Source organism: Lactuca serriola, chromosome 4 (genome assembly GCF_051521515.1).
Source record: "Lactuca serriola cultivar US96UC23 chromosome 4, Lser_US96UC23_V15, whole genome shotgun sequence".
NCBI classification, from domain to species: domain Eukaryota; kingdom Viridiplantae; phylum Streptophyta; class Magnoliopsida; order Asterales; family Asteraceae; genus Lactuca; species Lactuca serriola.
The window spans coordinates 318,846,118-318,858,786 of NC_136411.1; the positions used below are offsets into that span (position 1 = coordinate 318,846,118).

Sequence of the window (12,669 nt, forward strand, 5' to 3'; positions counted from 1 at the left end):
CTGGGAAGATGTCGGGAAAGTCGCGTACTTCTGGGATGTTCTGAATGTTTTTCGTTTCTTGAATTGTATTAAAGACGTGTGCGAGGAATGCATGGTACTCCTTTCGCAAGCATTTATGGGCTTGAATGCACGAGATGATGCGAAGGCTCCTACTAGGTTTGTCGCCGTAGATAATTAAGGTTTCGTTGTTAGGAAGGTTAAGACGAACTGCTTTTTCAAAGCACATGATGTCGGCGCGAAGAAGACTCAACCAATCCATACCGATGATAACGTCGAAACATTTAATTGGGACCGGCATGAGATCTATCTTGAAAGTATGGCTATCTAAAGTTAATGTACAACCTACGTATATGCAGTTTGTGCTCTCTGTTTTCCCGTTAGCCATCTACCGTAAATGAATTATCTAATGCGCATGGTTTTTGTTTAAGCAGGTGTGCAAATTTGTGACTTACGAAACTTCTCTCTGCTCCACTATCGAAAAGTATGCAAGCATATGAGTTATCGAGGAGGAACGTATCAGTAACTATCATAGGATCAGCTATTGCTTCCTCGTGGCCCAATGCCATAACTCTTCCTACCCCTCCAGCCATCCCCGCTTTAGGGCAGTTCCTCTTGTAGTAGCCCACCTCGCCACAACCGTAGCAAGCTTGGCCCATACCGGTGTCAGGAACCTGGGCGGCCTGAGTTGTTGGAGTTTTGCAGTAACGGGCTGTATGCCCCTTCCTGTTGCAGTTAGAGCAAAACATCTCCTTGCAAGGTCCGTGGTGGTGGAAGCTGCATCTGTTGCACTTCGGGAGAGTTCCAGCATAAGTTTTTGCTGGTAAGGGGTTCGCAGGGACAACGGGAGTTACTGTGGCAGCATTGATTGCCACAAGTTTTTGTCTCTTGGAGGATTCTTGCGAAGCCCCTCTTTTCCTCTTAGACCACCCTTTCTTGTTGTTGTTGACCATTTGTGGTACAGGTGCAGGGATTGTTGGGTTCTGAGGTTTCCGGTGATCTGTGAGAGATTGTGCCAGTTCTTTCGCGCTATCGAAAGTAATAGGCCTGGAAGCTAACACACTTGACTGGATCTGGGGCGACAGTCCCTAGATATATCTCTCTATCTTCTTGCTCTCGAGAGCAACCATATCAAGGCATAGGTTTGCCAGATCACAGAACCTATTTGTGTATGTCGCGATGTCGGATCCAACCATTTGTAGACCCCAGAATTCCTGCTCGAGTTTTTGTACTTCACCTCGAGGACAATACTCTTTCATCAGCATGTCTTTCAACTTTTCCCAGCTAATGGAATACGCCAGCACCAAAGTCAGATACTTAACATGGCCGTTCCACCATGTTAGTGGTCTGTCAGAGAAGGTACAAGCTGCGAACTTGACTTTGTTGCCTTCTTGGCATCCACAGATTTCAAAGACAGATTCCATCTTTTCAATCCATTGCCTTAACACCATAACCCCACCAGTACCATTGAAGCTGCGGGGTTTGGCATTCGTGAAGTCCTTATAGGTGCATTCCCGAGGGTGCCCATGGCTTTCGTAGTGGTTCGAGGGAGGTGCACCTAATCCTGATCCACTAGGGACAGGAGCATTGATTGCTGACACAGCAGCTGTAACTGCTGCTGTGAAAGTTTCCTGGAACATGTTGGCATCAAAAGGAGTAGGTGATTGAAGAGGTTGAGGTGGTGGTATTGGTGCTTCATTGTTTGGGTTACGCCTGGGATTTCTGCGTGGCGGGATCTTTAACTATACGTTTAAAAGATGACGACAAGGATAAGAATAAATGAATAATGAATGTGTCTCATGGACTAACTCCCCATAGCCCAACAACAGAATGAATATTATGACTAAATGAAGATGACAACATTTGGATAATAATTTCCATAAGATTAGACATATGTCAATAATACTGGAATTACAGATGTAACAAGTTCGGGAAAAATGGCCTAGAAGTAGGCCTTACATCAACCAAGATGGAAAATTTTGACAGAATTAAGACAAGATCAAGACCTAACAGGTCAAAGATTTATAAAGACAGGAAATTAGACCAAAGCTTTACATAAACTAGGTTATATCCAAAACATGAGTCGACAAGATTCTATCGGCGACGAGAACTACTAGCATGAGTTCTTGATCCCGACAGTAGGCATTCTATGTCCCTTATACGCCTATCCGTTCTTGCTTGCTGAGCTCGAAGTTATCTAACTTCAGCTTGAGTTTCAGCAAGTTCCCTCTGCAGATTTGCATTGCGGACCATAGTCCTTTCATGAGCAAACTCTAGTTGGCGAATGTGGACAGTGTTAATACCAGAGTTGGCGTCAACTTCCAAGACTTGATTGATAGTCGCCTGAGCCATTATCGTGTTCCGAGAAATCCTACGTACCATGATTCGTAGGACTCTATCAGTAGAACCTCCTTCAGTGAGGTTGTAGAAACTTCAATCTCCATTGTAGGGAATGGGCTGACCTTGTTCCTGGCTCCATGTATTCAAGTTCGTGGCCCATAGAGGTGTGGGTCCTTGAAACACAAGACGGGGGTTCAGGTTTGGGTTTTGAGCATCTGGGGGTAGGTTGTTGACTTCAGGCTCCGAGTCAGAACCATCGGAAAATCCCTAAGCATGGTGATCATCCAAAGGGATTTGGTGATCATCTTCTGGTTCTGCCTCTAGCCAACCAGCATTGCCTTGGTTTGGGAAGTATAGATCGCCATGGTGAAATCCAGCCATTTTAATCTATGCGAGAAAAGGGATATAAGATATAGCTAAATAGGCGGACTGACTAAGATGATTACAGTAAAAACAAATACCCCTATGGTATTTCTTTATGGTTGTGTTGGTAAGTTTTTAGACTTTTTGCCATATCACAATCATTCTTGGGCATATGCTAATCACTCCTCAAACCAGCATAGTTGATCAGGCTATGCCATTCCCAAGATTGACTATATATCCCCAGGCTTACTTGTGATATTCAACAATCATAATACTTTTCTTTTTGTCATTGTGACACTGGTTTTAGTATGAATGCAAGCATGTATACTTACTTAAATATTTTATTATTTAAAAGTATAACTCTTAGACAGAGTGTTTTAATCCCTATGTATTTATAGTTAGTATATCTTTTATGGGTTGATATACTTTATTCACAATAAACAATGCTCTGATACCAATCTGTCACACCCCAAAACCAAGAATGGCGGAAACGTTCTGGGGTGGAGGACGTCATGTACAGTATCACAACAGTGTAAAATAGTAAACAAGCAAGAACATCACCCATTGCATTATAAGTAAAGTTTTAATACATGTGTGTTCTTTCATTGTAATAAGACACCAAAAATATATAATCAAAATTAAAGACGTGACTCTTCTGCTCCGTCTTCTCAAAACCTGGCCATCGTACCTGTCTACTGGTGACCTAAGAATACAAGTTATTTTGAAAGAGAGTATCAGCTTTAAAGCTAGTGAATTCATAAGTATTTAAGTGTCATAGTTTTGCTTTGAAAAGTTGTTATGAATGCCATGTAAACCTTTAAATGAAAATGTTGATATAAGTGTGAAAAGCCCTAGAAAATTCCTTATTTTCTATTAGTATAAAATGTAGTCTTCAACCAAGACCCGAATGTTTTGTAAGTAAAATGATAGTTTTTCCTTTCTATTGACTAGTACTAAAAGTACTTAGTCTAACTCCTCGTTTATGTGAATGTATCACAAAATAAATAAATAGGAAAATGTGCTAATGTAAGTGTTATCCCGAGGCACTGGGACTAACACGACATCGCGGTAAGTGAAATGTATAACCTATCACAAAATAAAGTAAATAGGAAAATGTACTAAAGTAAGTGTTATCCTGAGGTACTGGGGCTAACGCGACATATGTAAGGGTTATCCCGAGGTACTAGGGCTAACACAACATATATAACCTAATGAACATCCGAAGATTGTCCAATTGTCCTCTGTAGCAGCAGCAGGGAGGAGGAAGGGTTTGTCCCGTAAAGGTACTCCTAATATAAGTAATAACCGTAGGCATCCGTAGATGTTCATCAACCACTGGTGCTAATCAGCTGGGATTCGGAATGGTTAGTCCCGTCTAGATATCCCGAGGTACTGGGGATAGGCAGGATAATTTACACAGAAGGTACTAATAAATCATCCTCGCAAATCGAGATACAAGTATTCATGTAAGTATACACAGGTAAATGTATCTACGTAAAGGTACTCACGTAAGGTATTCATGTATCATGTAAGCATATGTAAACGTACTCATGTATCAGCTAATGAATTGGTATAGACTCATGAATGAACTGACTCTTGTGTGATTCCTGGTAATAGGAATAATGTTTGATATCTTCTAACTATCCCTATGATAGTTAACTGAAAGGTAATTGGTTGATCAAGTAGGTTTATACACCCTTACTACACAAGAGTGTGGGAAACTAAATGAAAGATGAAAACTATAACATCAATACATATATAAGAATATAAGTGTATATGTATCGTTTAGTTCAAGAATGTAAAAATGGTTTTGTAAGACATCTAAGAGTTTTGAACAATAATTAACAATGAGTTGATGTCATTTTAATAATCATTTCAAAAGTAATACATTTGATAACAAAGTATTTTTAAGATTTAAAACCATTTCATGCATCACATTTTGTAGTACGTGAAATCTGTTGAATGAAAACACAGTTATAAAATACATATGAATGATTTAATAACATACTTTTTTCTACTTGTATTCCCCCCCCCCCCCCTCATTAAAGCATTTAATTTCATTTAAAACATTGATTTAGGGGTATGAACTCACCTGTAGATGGTGGTTTGGATGAACTGGACGGTGTAGGATTGTTAGGTGTCAAGTGAGGACTTGTACACACACTACGATCCTAATGAACATATAATCACACATATATTCACTCAATTAGTCTTAAATTACTAATTGATAAAGTTAAGACATCCTAGAACATAATAAACACCTTATATAAGTGTTATAAGCTCTAAGGGTTGCATCTAAGTTATTGTGAGACAAGGCACTTGGGTTTAGGGTTCCAAAGGACCCTATACTTGAGTTTACTCTCCCAAGGCCATCATACAAGGAGTTCATGGTTGTAAACCCTTGAGTTTAAGGCCGTGAACTCTCAAGTTTGGTGATATTTTGTGTTTTGAAGTTCCAAAAGATCCCTAGAAGTATTCTAACTTGGTGGTTAATTTCTTGGGAGGGTTTAGGGCACTACTAACCTCCTTTGAGGATTTTACGGCCCCAAGGCCAATTCCTTCGGAGTTGTTGCCGTAAACTCACATGGATGGGTGTTTTTGATGCTTTCAAGTCTCATGCATATGTAGGATAGGTTCTAGACTTTTACCTAAAGCATATGAAGGCCTTAGGCACACTTTGGTGCGTTAGTTTGATGTTTACGGCCCAAGAACCTTATCAGGGCCATAAACTCACTTTGGGAAGTGTTTTTGATGTGTTTTATGTCCTTGATTTAAGTGGAAACAATTCTATGTAAATGTCCAAGGCTTTAGGTGCACAAAAGGCACACTTTGGTCCAAGTTTTTGGAGTTCAAGGTCCAAGATCTTCTTTGGCCGTGAACACCCAAAATTTTGTGTTTCTTTGTTGTTTTCTTGTCCCAAATACACTTATATACGAGCCTATGTTAGTAACATATTACGGGGGAAAGGCTAGGCTTTGTTTCGGGAGTTTACCGCCCAAGAACACCTTGGGGAGTAAACTCGTAAACTAGTTGTTTAGCTATCTAATCTATGTTATAAACACATTAAGACCTATATAACACTACTAGAGAGAGGTACTCACGTTTTGGTATAAAAACCTGAAGATCCGTGAGAGAGAAAATGGCTTTTCTCTAGTTGAAAATGCGAATAATGAATGAAATTGGTTCAGAATTCTATTTATAGTCCTGAGATATTTTTGGCACAAAATATTTTTATTCTCGAAATGATCTCTAATATAACAGAGTGTTGGAATAACAGAGTTACACAAAACCCTAGTGCATCCGCTCTCCTGATATCTCCTGAAGTGTAAACCCTGAATTACTCAAACTTATACGAAAAAGTCTGAAAATTTACTGTGACTGTTATAACTTATATTGAAGTGATATTGTTTGTACAGAGTGGAAATTTCAGGTTGTCACAGGTTTGGTTTTCATGAAGATTTTTTGGGATTACATTCGAAAATGAAGTTTAAAGACATTACTTCAGTGCTTGATTTATATATCCTAGAGCCCATGTTTGAAGACTATTGAAGAATCAAGATTCGTGGATTGCTTCATCTATTCCTCGTTGCATGATCTTTTTATTTGCTAGATACTTGTTTTGGAAGTTAAAGCATTGTCATCCATTCCATACTTTGAGGGAGAGATTGTAGGGTTTCAAAGCACTCCATGGATGATGGCAATGGGCCCCTTGATGAAGTGTACGTTAAAATCCCAAGACTAGTCTTTTCCTTATAAATAGTCATGTATTATTCTTTATTAGGGTTAAGAGTGAGGCAAAATGTAGCCACCACGTGAGGTTTCTTATGTAGTGTTAGATTCTTTAGTCTATGCTGAAAGTGTAATTTATTCCTCATGTTTTGAATAAATCGATGAAATTACACATTACACTTTATAAGTCGTTAGTGGAGCGTGTGCGGTTAACAAGCACACTAATAGGGACTAATAAATAGTCGTAATGGGTATCTCATAATTATCGTTGTTGATGGAGCATGTGTGGTTTACTATCACATTAATAGAAAATGATAAAGACAATGAGGTTACCAAGCATATTTGCATGGTTATTCAATCTTGTTTGTGATCCTCGGTATCCCAGTCACAAATAGAAGAGCATAATCCAAGATTAAAAAATGTCATTGAATAGTTTCAATGTATCTCAAAAAGAATTAGGAATTTCACTTCATTTCATCTCGTCTAATGGTGGAATTGGTGAATCGTCATTCACCTATCTTTATGAAATTTGTACTTGAATCTTGGCATCCCATTTCTAAGTTGTGAATCCTCATAGTTGGATCCTAACCTTAATATTATATCTTTGGGTTATTATATGGAGGTATCTTGAAATCTAACTAAAACTATCCTCTTTTGCAGATGTTTGCTCTTGGAAAGACTTCTGCTTTATCATCCTCTAACCACAACTCCTCTTTGCTCTCCATTTTCTCCAAAGTCGGTATGCATGGTTTAAACTATAATGATCAGATGCGCAATATCAAAATGGCGCTTCGATTTTAGGACAAATAATATGTCCTTGATAAGGACCTCATGGATATCGATGAAACCAAAGCCACTTCCGAAGAATATGCTACCTACAAGAAGCATTATGAAGATGCAACCAAAGTGGCGTGCATCAAGGTGGCAACCATGTCTCCAGAATTACAGAGGTAATATGAGGACTATTGGCCCTTTGAGATGAACAATGACCTTATGTAAAAGTAACATAAGCGAGCTCGTCAAGAGAAGTTTGAGGTATTCAAATCACTCATGGCTTGCAAGATGAAGGATGGGGACTCGGTTGTTAGTAATGTGCAAAGAATGCAACGCTACATAGAGCGTTTGGTCAAGCTCAATGTGAAATTTGATGAGGAATTGGCCATTGACAATATCTTGAACTCATTACCCGGTTGGTATGGTCAGTTCATCCTATCGACCAGCAAATTGTAGCTTCCAAAAGCTGTTGCTGAACTCTAACCCAGTCAGTTACATGTCCTTAGATAAGTGATCATATAAAACTTCGTTCTGTAAGATATCCCTAGACATAAGACATGGAATGTAATCGATCTCGTTGTACAGAATCTATGTTTCCTGATTTCTGATTTGTGATGCTATAGGACTTCTAATTGAACACATCAATTTAGTCCTGGCTGGGCCCATCACACAAGTCAACACCAAATCATCGAGGGGACCATTGATATCGCTTTTCCCGTTAGGGCAAAAGGAACGAATAAACATTGACTCATATGCTTGTATCTTTTACTCATCAAACCATACATGATAATGCGTTTTATAACACCAAGTTACTGGTGTGTGTTCGTATCACTAATGCATAACCACCTTTGTAAATTTCAACTCATACTTCTCCGTTTCGAGATTATAAGATATTATCGTCTCAGTATTACTTGCGATGAATTCCATGAAGTAATACTCTGAGCGAGGGTTTATCCAATACCCAAATCTCCATTTCTAAGTACTCATGAACATTGCAACAATTCTATTGCTATGTCTTACTCCCTTAGACAATCTACAATCCAATTCATGACAATCTTAATTCACTACTCACTTGCAAAAGTACGAATGACTGGGGAGTTTGAATAATCATATTATTCAGGAAGTAAAAACATGCAAAATATGAAACACAATAATAAACGATTTACAGAAGGCAGTAAACATACTTATAAATAATACTTTCTTAATTAATCACCAGTCGGATTGTGAACGGAAGTTGTCTCTATCCGTTTGAAAGCTAGCATCACTATAACCATCTACTCTCAAAGTATCATTTCCACCAATTACAAGGACCCAGTCCTTTGTCCTTTGAAAATACTTGAGTATATTCTTAATCGCTATCCAATGAGCTCTACCCAGATTGCCCTGATAACGGCTGACCATGCTCAAAGCAAAGGTCACATCATGTAGATTACATGTCATAGTGTACATGATCGATCCGACAGCAGAAGCATAAGGTACATGAATCATGTCAACTATTTCCTCATCTGTACTCGGACATTGAGTCTTACTCAATTTGGTATTGCTCTGGATAGGTAGATCTCTTTTCTTGGAATTTTCCATACTAAACCTCTTTAGTACCTTGTCCAAGTATGTGTTGACTACGTCCAATTAGTCTTTTCTTTCTATCTCTCAGTATTCTAATCCCAAGAATATAAGCGGCTTCTCCAAGGTCTTTCATGGCAAAACACTTTCCAAGCCAAGACTTAACATCTTTCAAGGTTGGAACGTCATTACCAGTGAGTAATATGTCAACAACATATAACACCATAAAAGTTACTATACTCCCATTAGCCTTGATATACATGCAGGACTCATCTTCACTCCTTGACAAACCAAACTCTTTGATTTTCTCATCGAAGCAAAGATTCCAATTGCGAGATGCATGTCACTACTAGAAAAACAGCCTTTTACGACGCTCATTACACGTCATAAAAGGCTCAGAAGACGCGCAAATGCGCATCAAGGAAGGCCCTGTCATAAAGAGAGGCGACGCACTTTTGCGCGTCGTCTATAGACGACGCACATTTATGATGCTCATTTACGACGTGCAATTACGACGCATGTTTACGACACGCAATGTGTATCAAGGAAGGCCCTGTCATAAATGAAGACGACACGCATTCGTGTGTCGTAACCTTACGACGCGCGTGTTAATGACACGCAATGCGTATCAAGAAAGCCCCTGCCAAGAGAGGCCATGTCATAAATGAAGATGACACACATTTTTGTGTATCATAATTTTAAATGTTTAAAAAAATAATCTTTATAGGTTTAATTATTTTCTAATTAAATTTGTATTTAATGTTTCATAATAGAAAATAAAATATCATATACAAAAAATAGAATTCATTGCTTAAATTTAATGTCATACAATTCTATTTCTTACAATATATAAATTTGCATCTAATCTACTATGTACATCAAATTCCAACTAAGTAACTTCACTTGCAGGAGGCATCAACTCCATGCTTCAAATCACCAATAGAATAATAATATACTGCACCTAGAGTAGACTACCTTCTCTTGGCTCCATTACTTCCCAAAGAGATTGACTCCTTCCATAACACCAGATTGTAATTCCTCCTTATCATTGGTATTGGAAATATCACAGAACTTGGTGTATTCCAAGATAGTCTGATATCCTTAGTGCTAGGAGATGTTGGTGGGCATTAACCAATCGACCAATGAGAACTGATGGTGTAAGCAACTAAAGAACATATTAAAAGCATTAATGTAATAAATAATAATTATGAAATTTAATATATTAATCACATAATCAGTTTTAGCTAACTGATAGAGTTGTTATATAAATACGTTATTAACTAATATTATCATATCAACATTACAAACAGTAGATAAAAGATATAGCACCTTGAGTTATAGTTATGATTTAACATAAAAAAATGATATTTTTAAATATTTGGTGCTAAAATTAAAAATAATCACCTTTGTGTTCCATTCCATGTTCTTTAACCTCCCATTTATCATTAGCAATTCGATCAGCATACCTGCCAAGGGGCAGTTTAGACCTTTACCAATTCATATTTTCAGACTCTGCACTTTTCTTCATAATCCACTTGGACACAGTTTCACAGTCCACAAGGCGATGAGTTTCTTTTGTACACTACAACAATAGCAACAAATAGATTTTATCTTTTATATAGAAAAAACATAAACTAATATTTTAAACTTTTATAAAAATGCATGAGTTATGATACTCACATTCCAGCAAAAGTTGTATGAGCAATAGCAAGTTACAGTATAGCTTCCATTTCCAAGATCAAACTCAATAGCACAATCACGTCCAGGAGCAAGTTATAAAATCTTTTTTTAAAGTAGCCAACAAGATTCAAACTACACACAGAAAATAAAAAAAGTACCATGTATGGTCAAAACAAGATTCAGACTACAATTATAAAAATCTTTTTTTTACGTAGCCAACAAGAGTTGTCAAGAAAATAAACTTACAGTGATAGATCGCAAATATCTTCTCTGAAACAAATCGTATATTTTGGCCTTCGGGAGCTTTTGTAGTCTTTCTATATAATCCTATCAACATATTCAAGACCCCATTGATAACACATAAAAATAATTCTATAGTTTTTATTCGTTAACAAAAATAAGAAAAAAAGTTGAGAGCTTTGATATGAACACCTGGATTTCATCCGCCTCCTCAGATATATCAGCATCCTTCCCTCTAAGTTTTCTTAGGGCTGCATCAAACTCTTTCTTTCTTCCAATCTTTTCCTGCATGCATGATGTCAAACATAATTTCTTGAAGATAAATTAAACAGCTTCATGAATCATGATACTTCACATACCTGCCATCTAGGAGATTCTGGTACAAAGAAAAGTCCCACTAATAGAACAGCACAAGGGATCAATCCTGCAAACAGAACACTAGAATTCATCACCTTTTATTTTCTTTATCCATAAGAATGCCACTAGTAGTAAATAAATATAATTTAGACTAATTTAAAACCTGTCGATGCCAAGGTCCTCCATGTTAGCACTGTACCAGTTATAAAGGCAACAGACACTCCTGTACATATCTTAAATGCCACTAGTAGTAAATAAATTTAATTTTGGTGCACATCCCTATAGTGTAGTGTACCAATCAATTATCAAATCAATTTTTTATTTTTTTATTACTAATATATGGTGAAAATATGTATCTCATAGTCAAGAGGCTTGCAGACGTGTCTCACGTGCAACAAGTAGGAAAAGCAGAGATTTTTCATTTTTATTTTTTGTTGTAGGAAGGGTATATCAGGCAAAATTTAAACTTTAAATGCTCCCCTCCTTTACCTCCAATTTTCAATTTCCTATTTCCTAATAATAATTAGTTATACCTGAAAAGGGTGTGAATATCAGCTGTTGTAAAGAAGCCTCTTCCATTAAGATCTAAACATCAGAAAAGATATGTAATTCCCTCTGGAGTGTCTTTGTTTTCCAGGGCTTGAACAAAGTCAAGGAAACTCTCAAAGCCCATCTCCCAAGCATTTCCTCTTCCCGTTTTACCCATACGCACATGCTCATCAAAAGCTATTAGACAAATTAATATCACAAGTCATTTTAAATATATATATATAAATTATCAGATTGAAAAAATAACAGAAAAAGATAAAATAATAAAGTAATTCTTAGTTCTTACCACTCTCGATAAAAAGCAATAGAACAATGTTCGGGTGATGCCTGATATAAAAAGCAACCATGTAAGTAAAGTCTGAAAGCATGAAATTCTTATGCATCAAGAAAAGATTTCATGCAGCAAATAAGTTATATGAAGAACATTAAGATAGAAGGGATTTGCTAGTTGCTATTCAAAAAGTGCAAAGAAGACTCTGTAGCTTTTGATTCTTGAAACTTTCTAAATTCTTGGAAAGTCTCCAGACTGATTCTAAAAACTATTAAGTAATCAAATGCCCTTTATTATCTATAACATAAATCAAAACTCATAGTTTTTTGTTCAGTTTCTTTTCATTTTTTTGGGTGATGTGTAACATGGTTTTCTACAAATATATATAAAAAAGGCACCATATGAAGCAAAAAGAGGAAGTTTATGCCCAAGAACTCTAAAGAACATAGGGGGTTGCTATAGCAGCAGTAAGATACTACCTGGATGGATGCTCGATCATCCTCATGAGGAATGACATTGTCTACATCCATGGTATCGGTACCTGTAGAAGCAGCCAAATCTCTATTAACTGTAGTTGATGGATGCTCTTGGATAGCTGATGATTGAGCAACAACTGTTTCACTATCACCCATAGTAAATAGGTGATTGATTGCATCTTAAACCTGTATAGAAGATAACAGCCGTGAACAACCAAGGTAACCATACAAAGGTGATAGCAGTTCCAAATTCTCAACCATGTAACATCTAATCAGTCCAAATAAACACAAAAAGAGCTAAAAGTTATATATTTTAACTAGGCAATACAA

The 12,669-nt window shown here is 37.1% G+C and overlaps 1 non-coding gene across 1 annotated transcript; it reads right to left on the reverse strand.

The window, feature by feature from the left end:
* Nucleotides 1-11,392: 11,392 nt before the first annotated feature.
* On the reverse strand, nt 11,393-11,524 carry LOC145049122 (small nucleolar RNA snoR104). The gene has a single exon (XR_013683236.1). It is a non-coding gene; the product is annotated as a small nucleolar RNA snoR104 (small nucleolar RNA).
* Between the last annotated feature and the right edge of the window lie 1,145 nt (nt 11,525-12,669).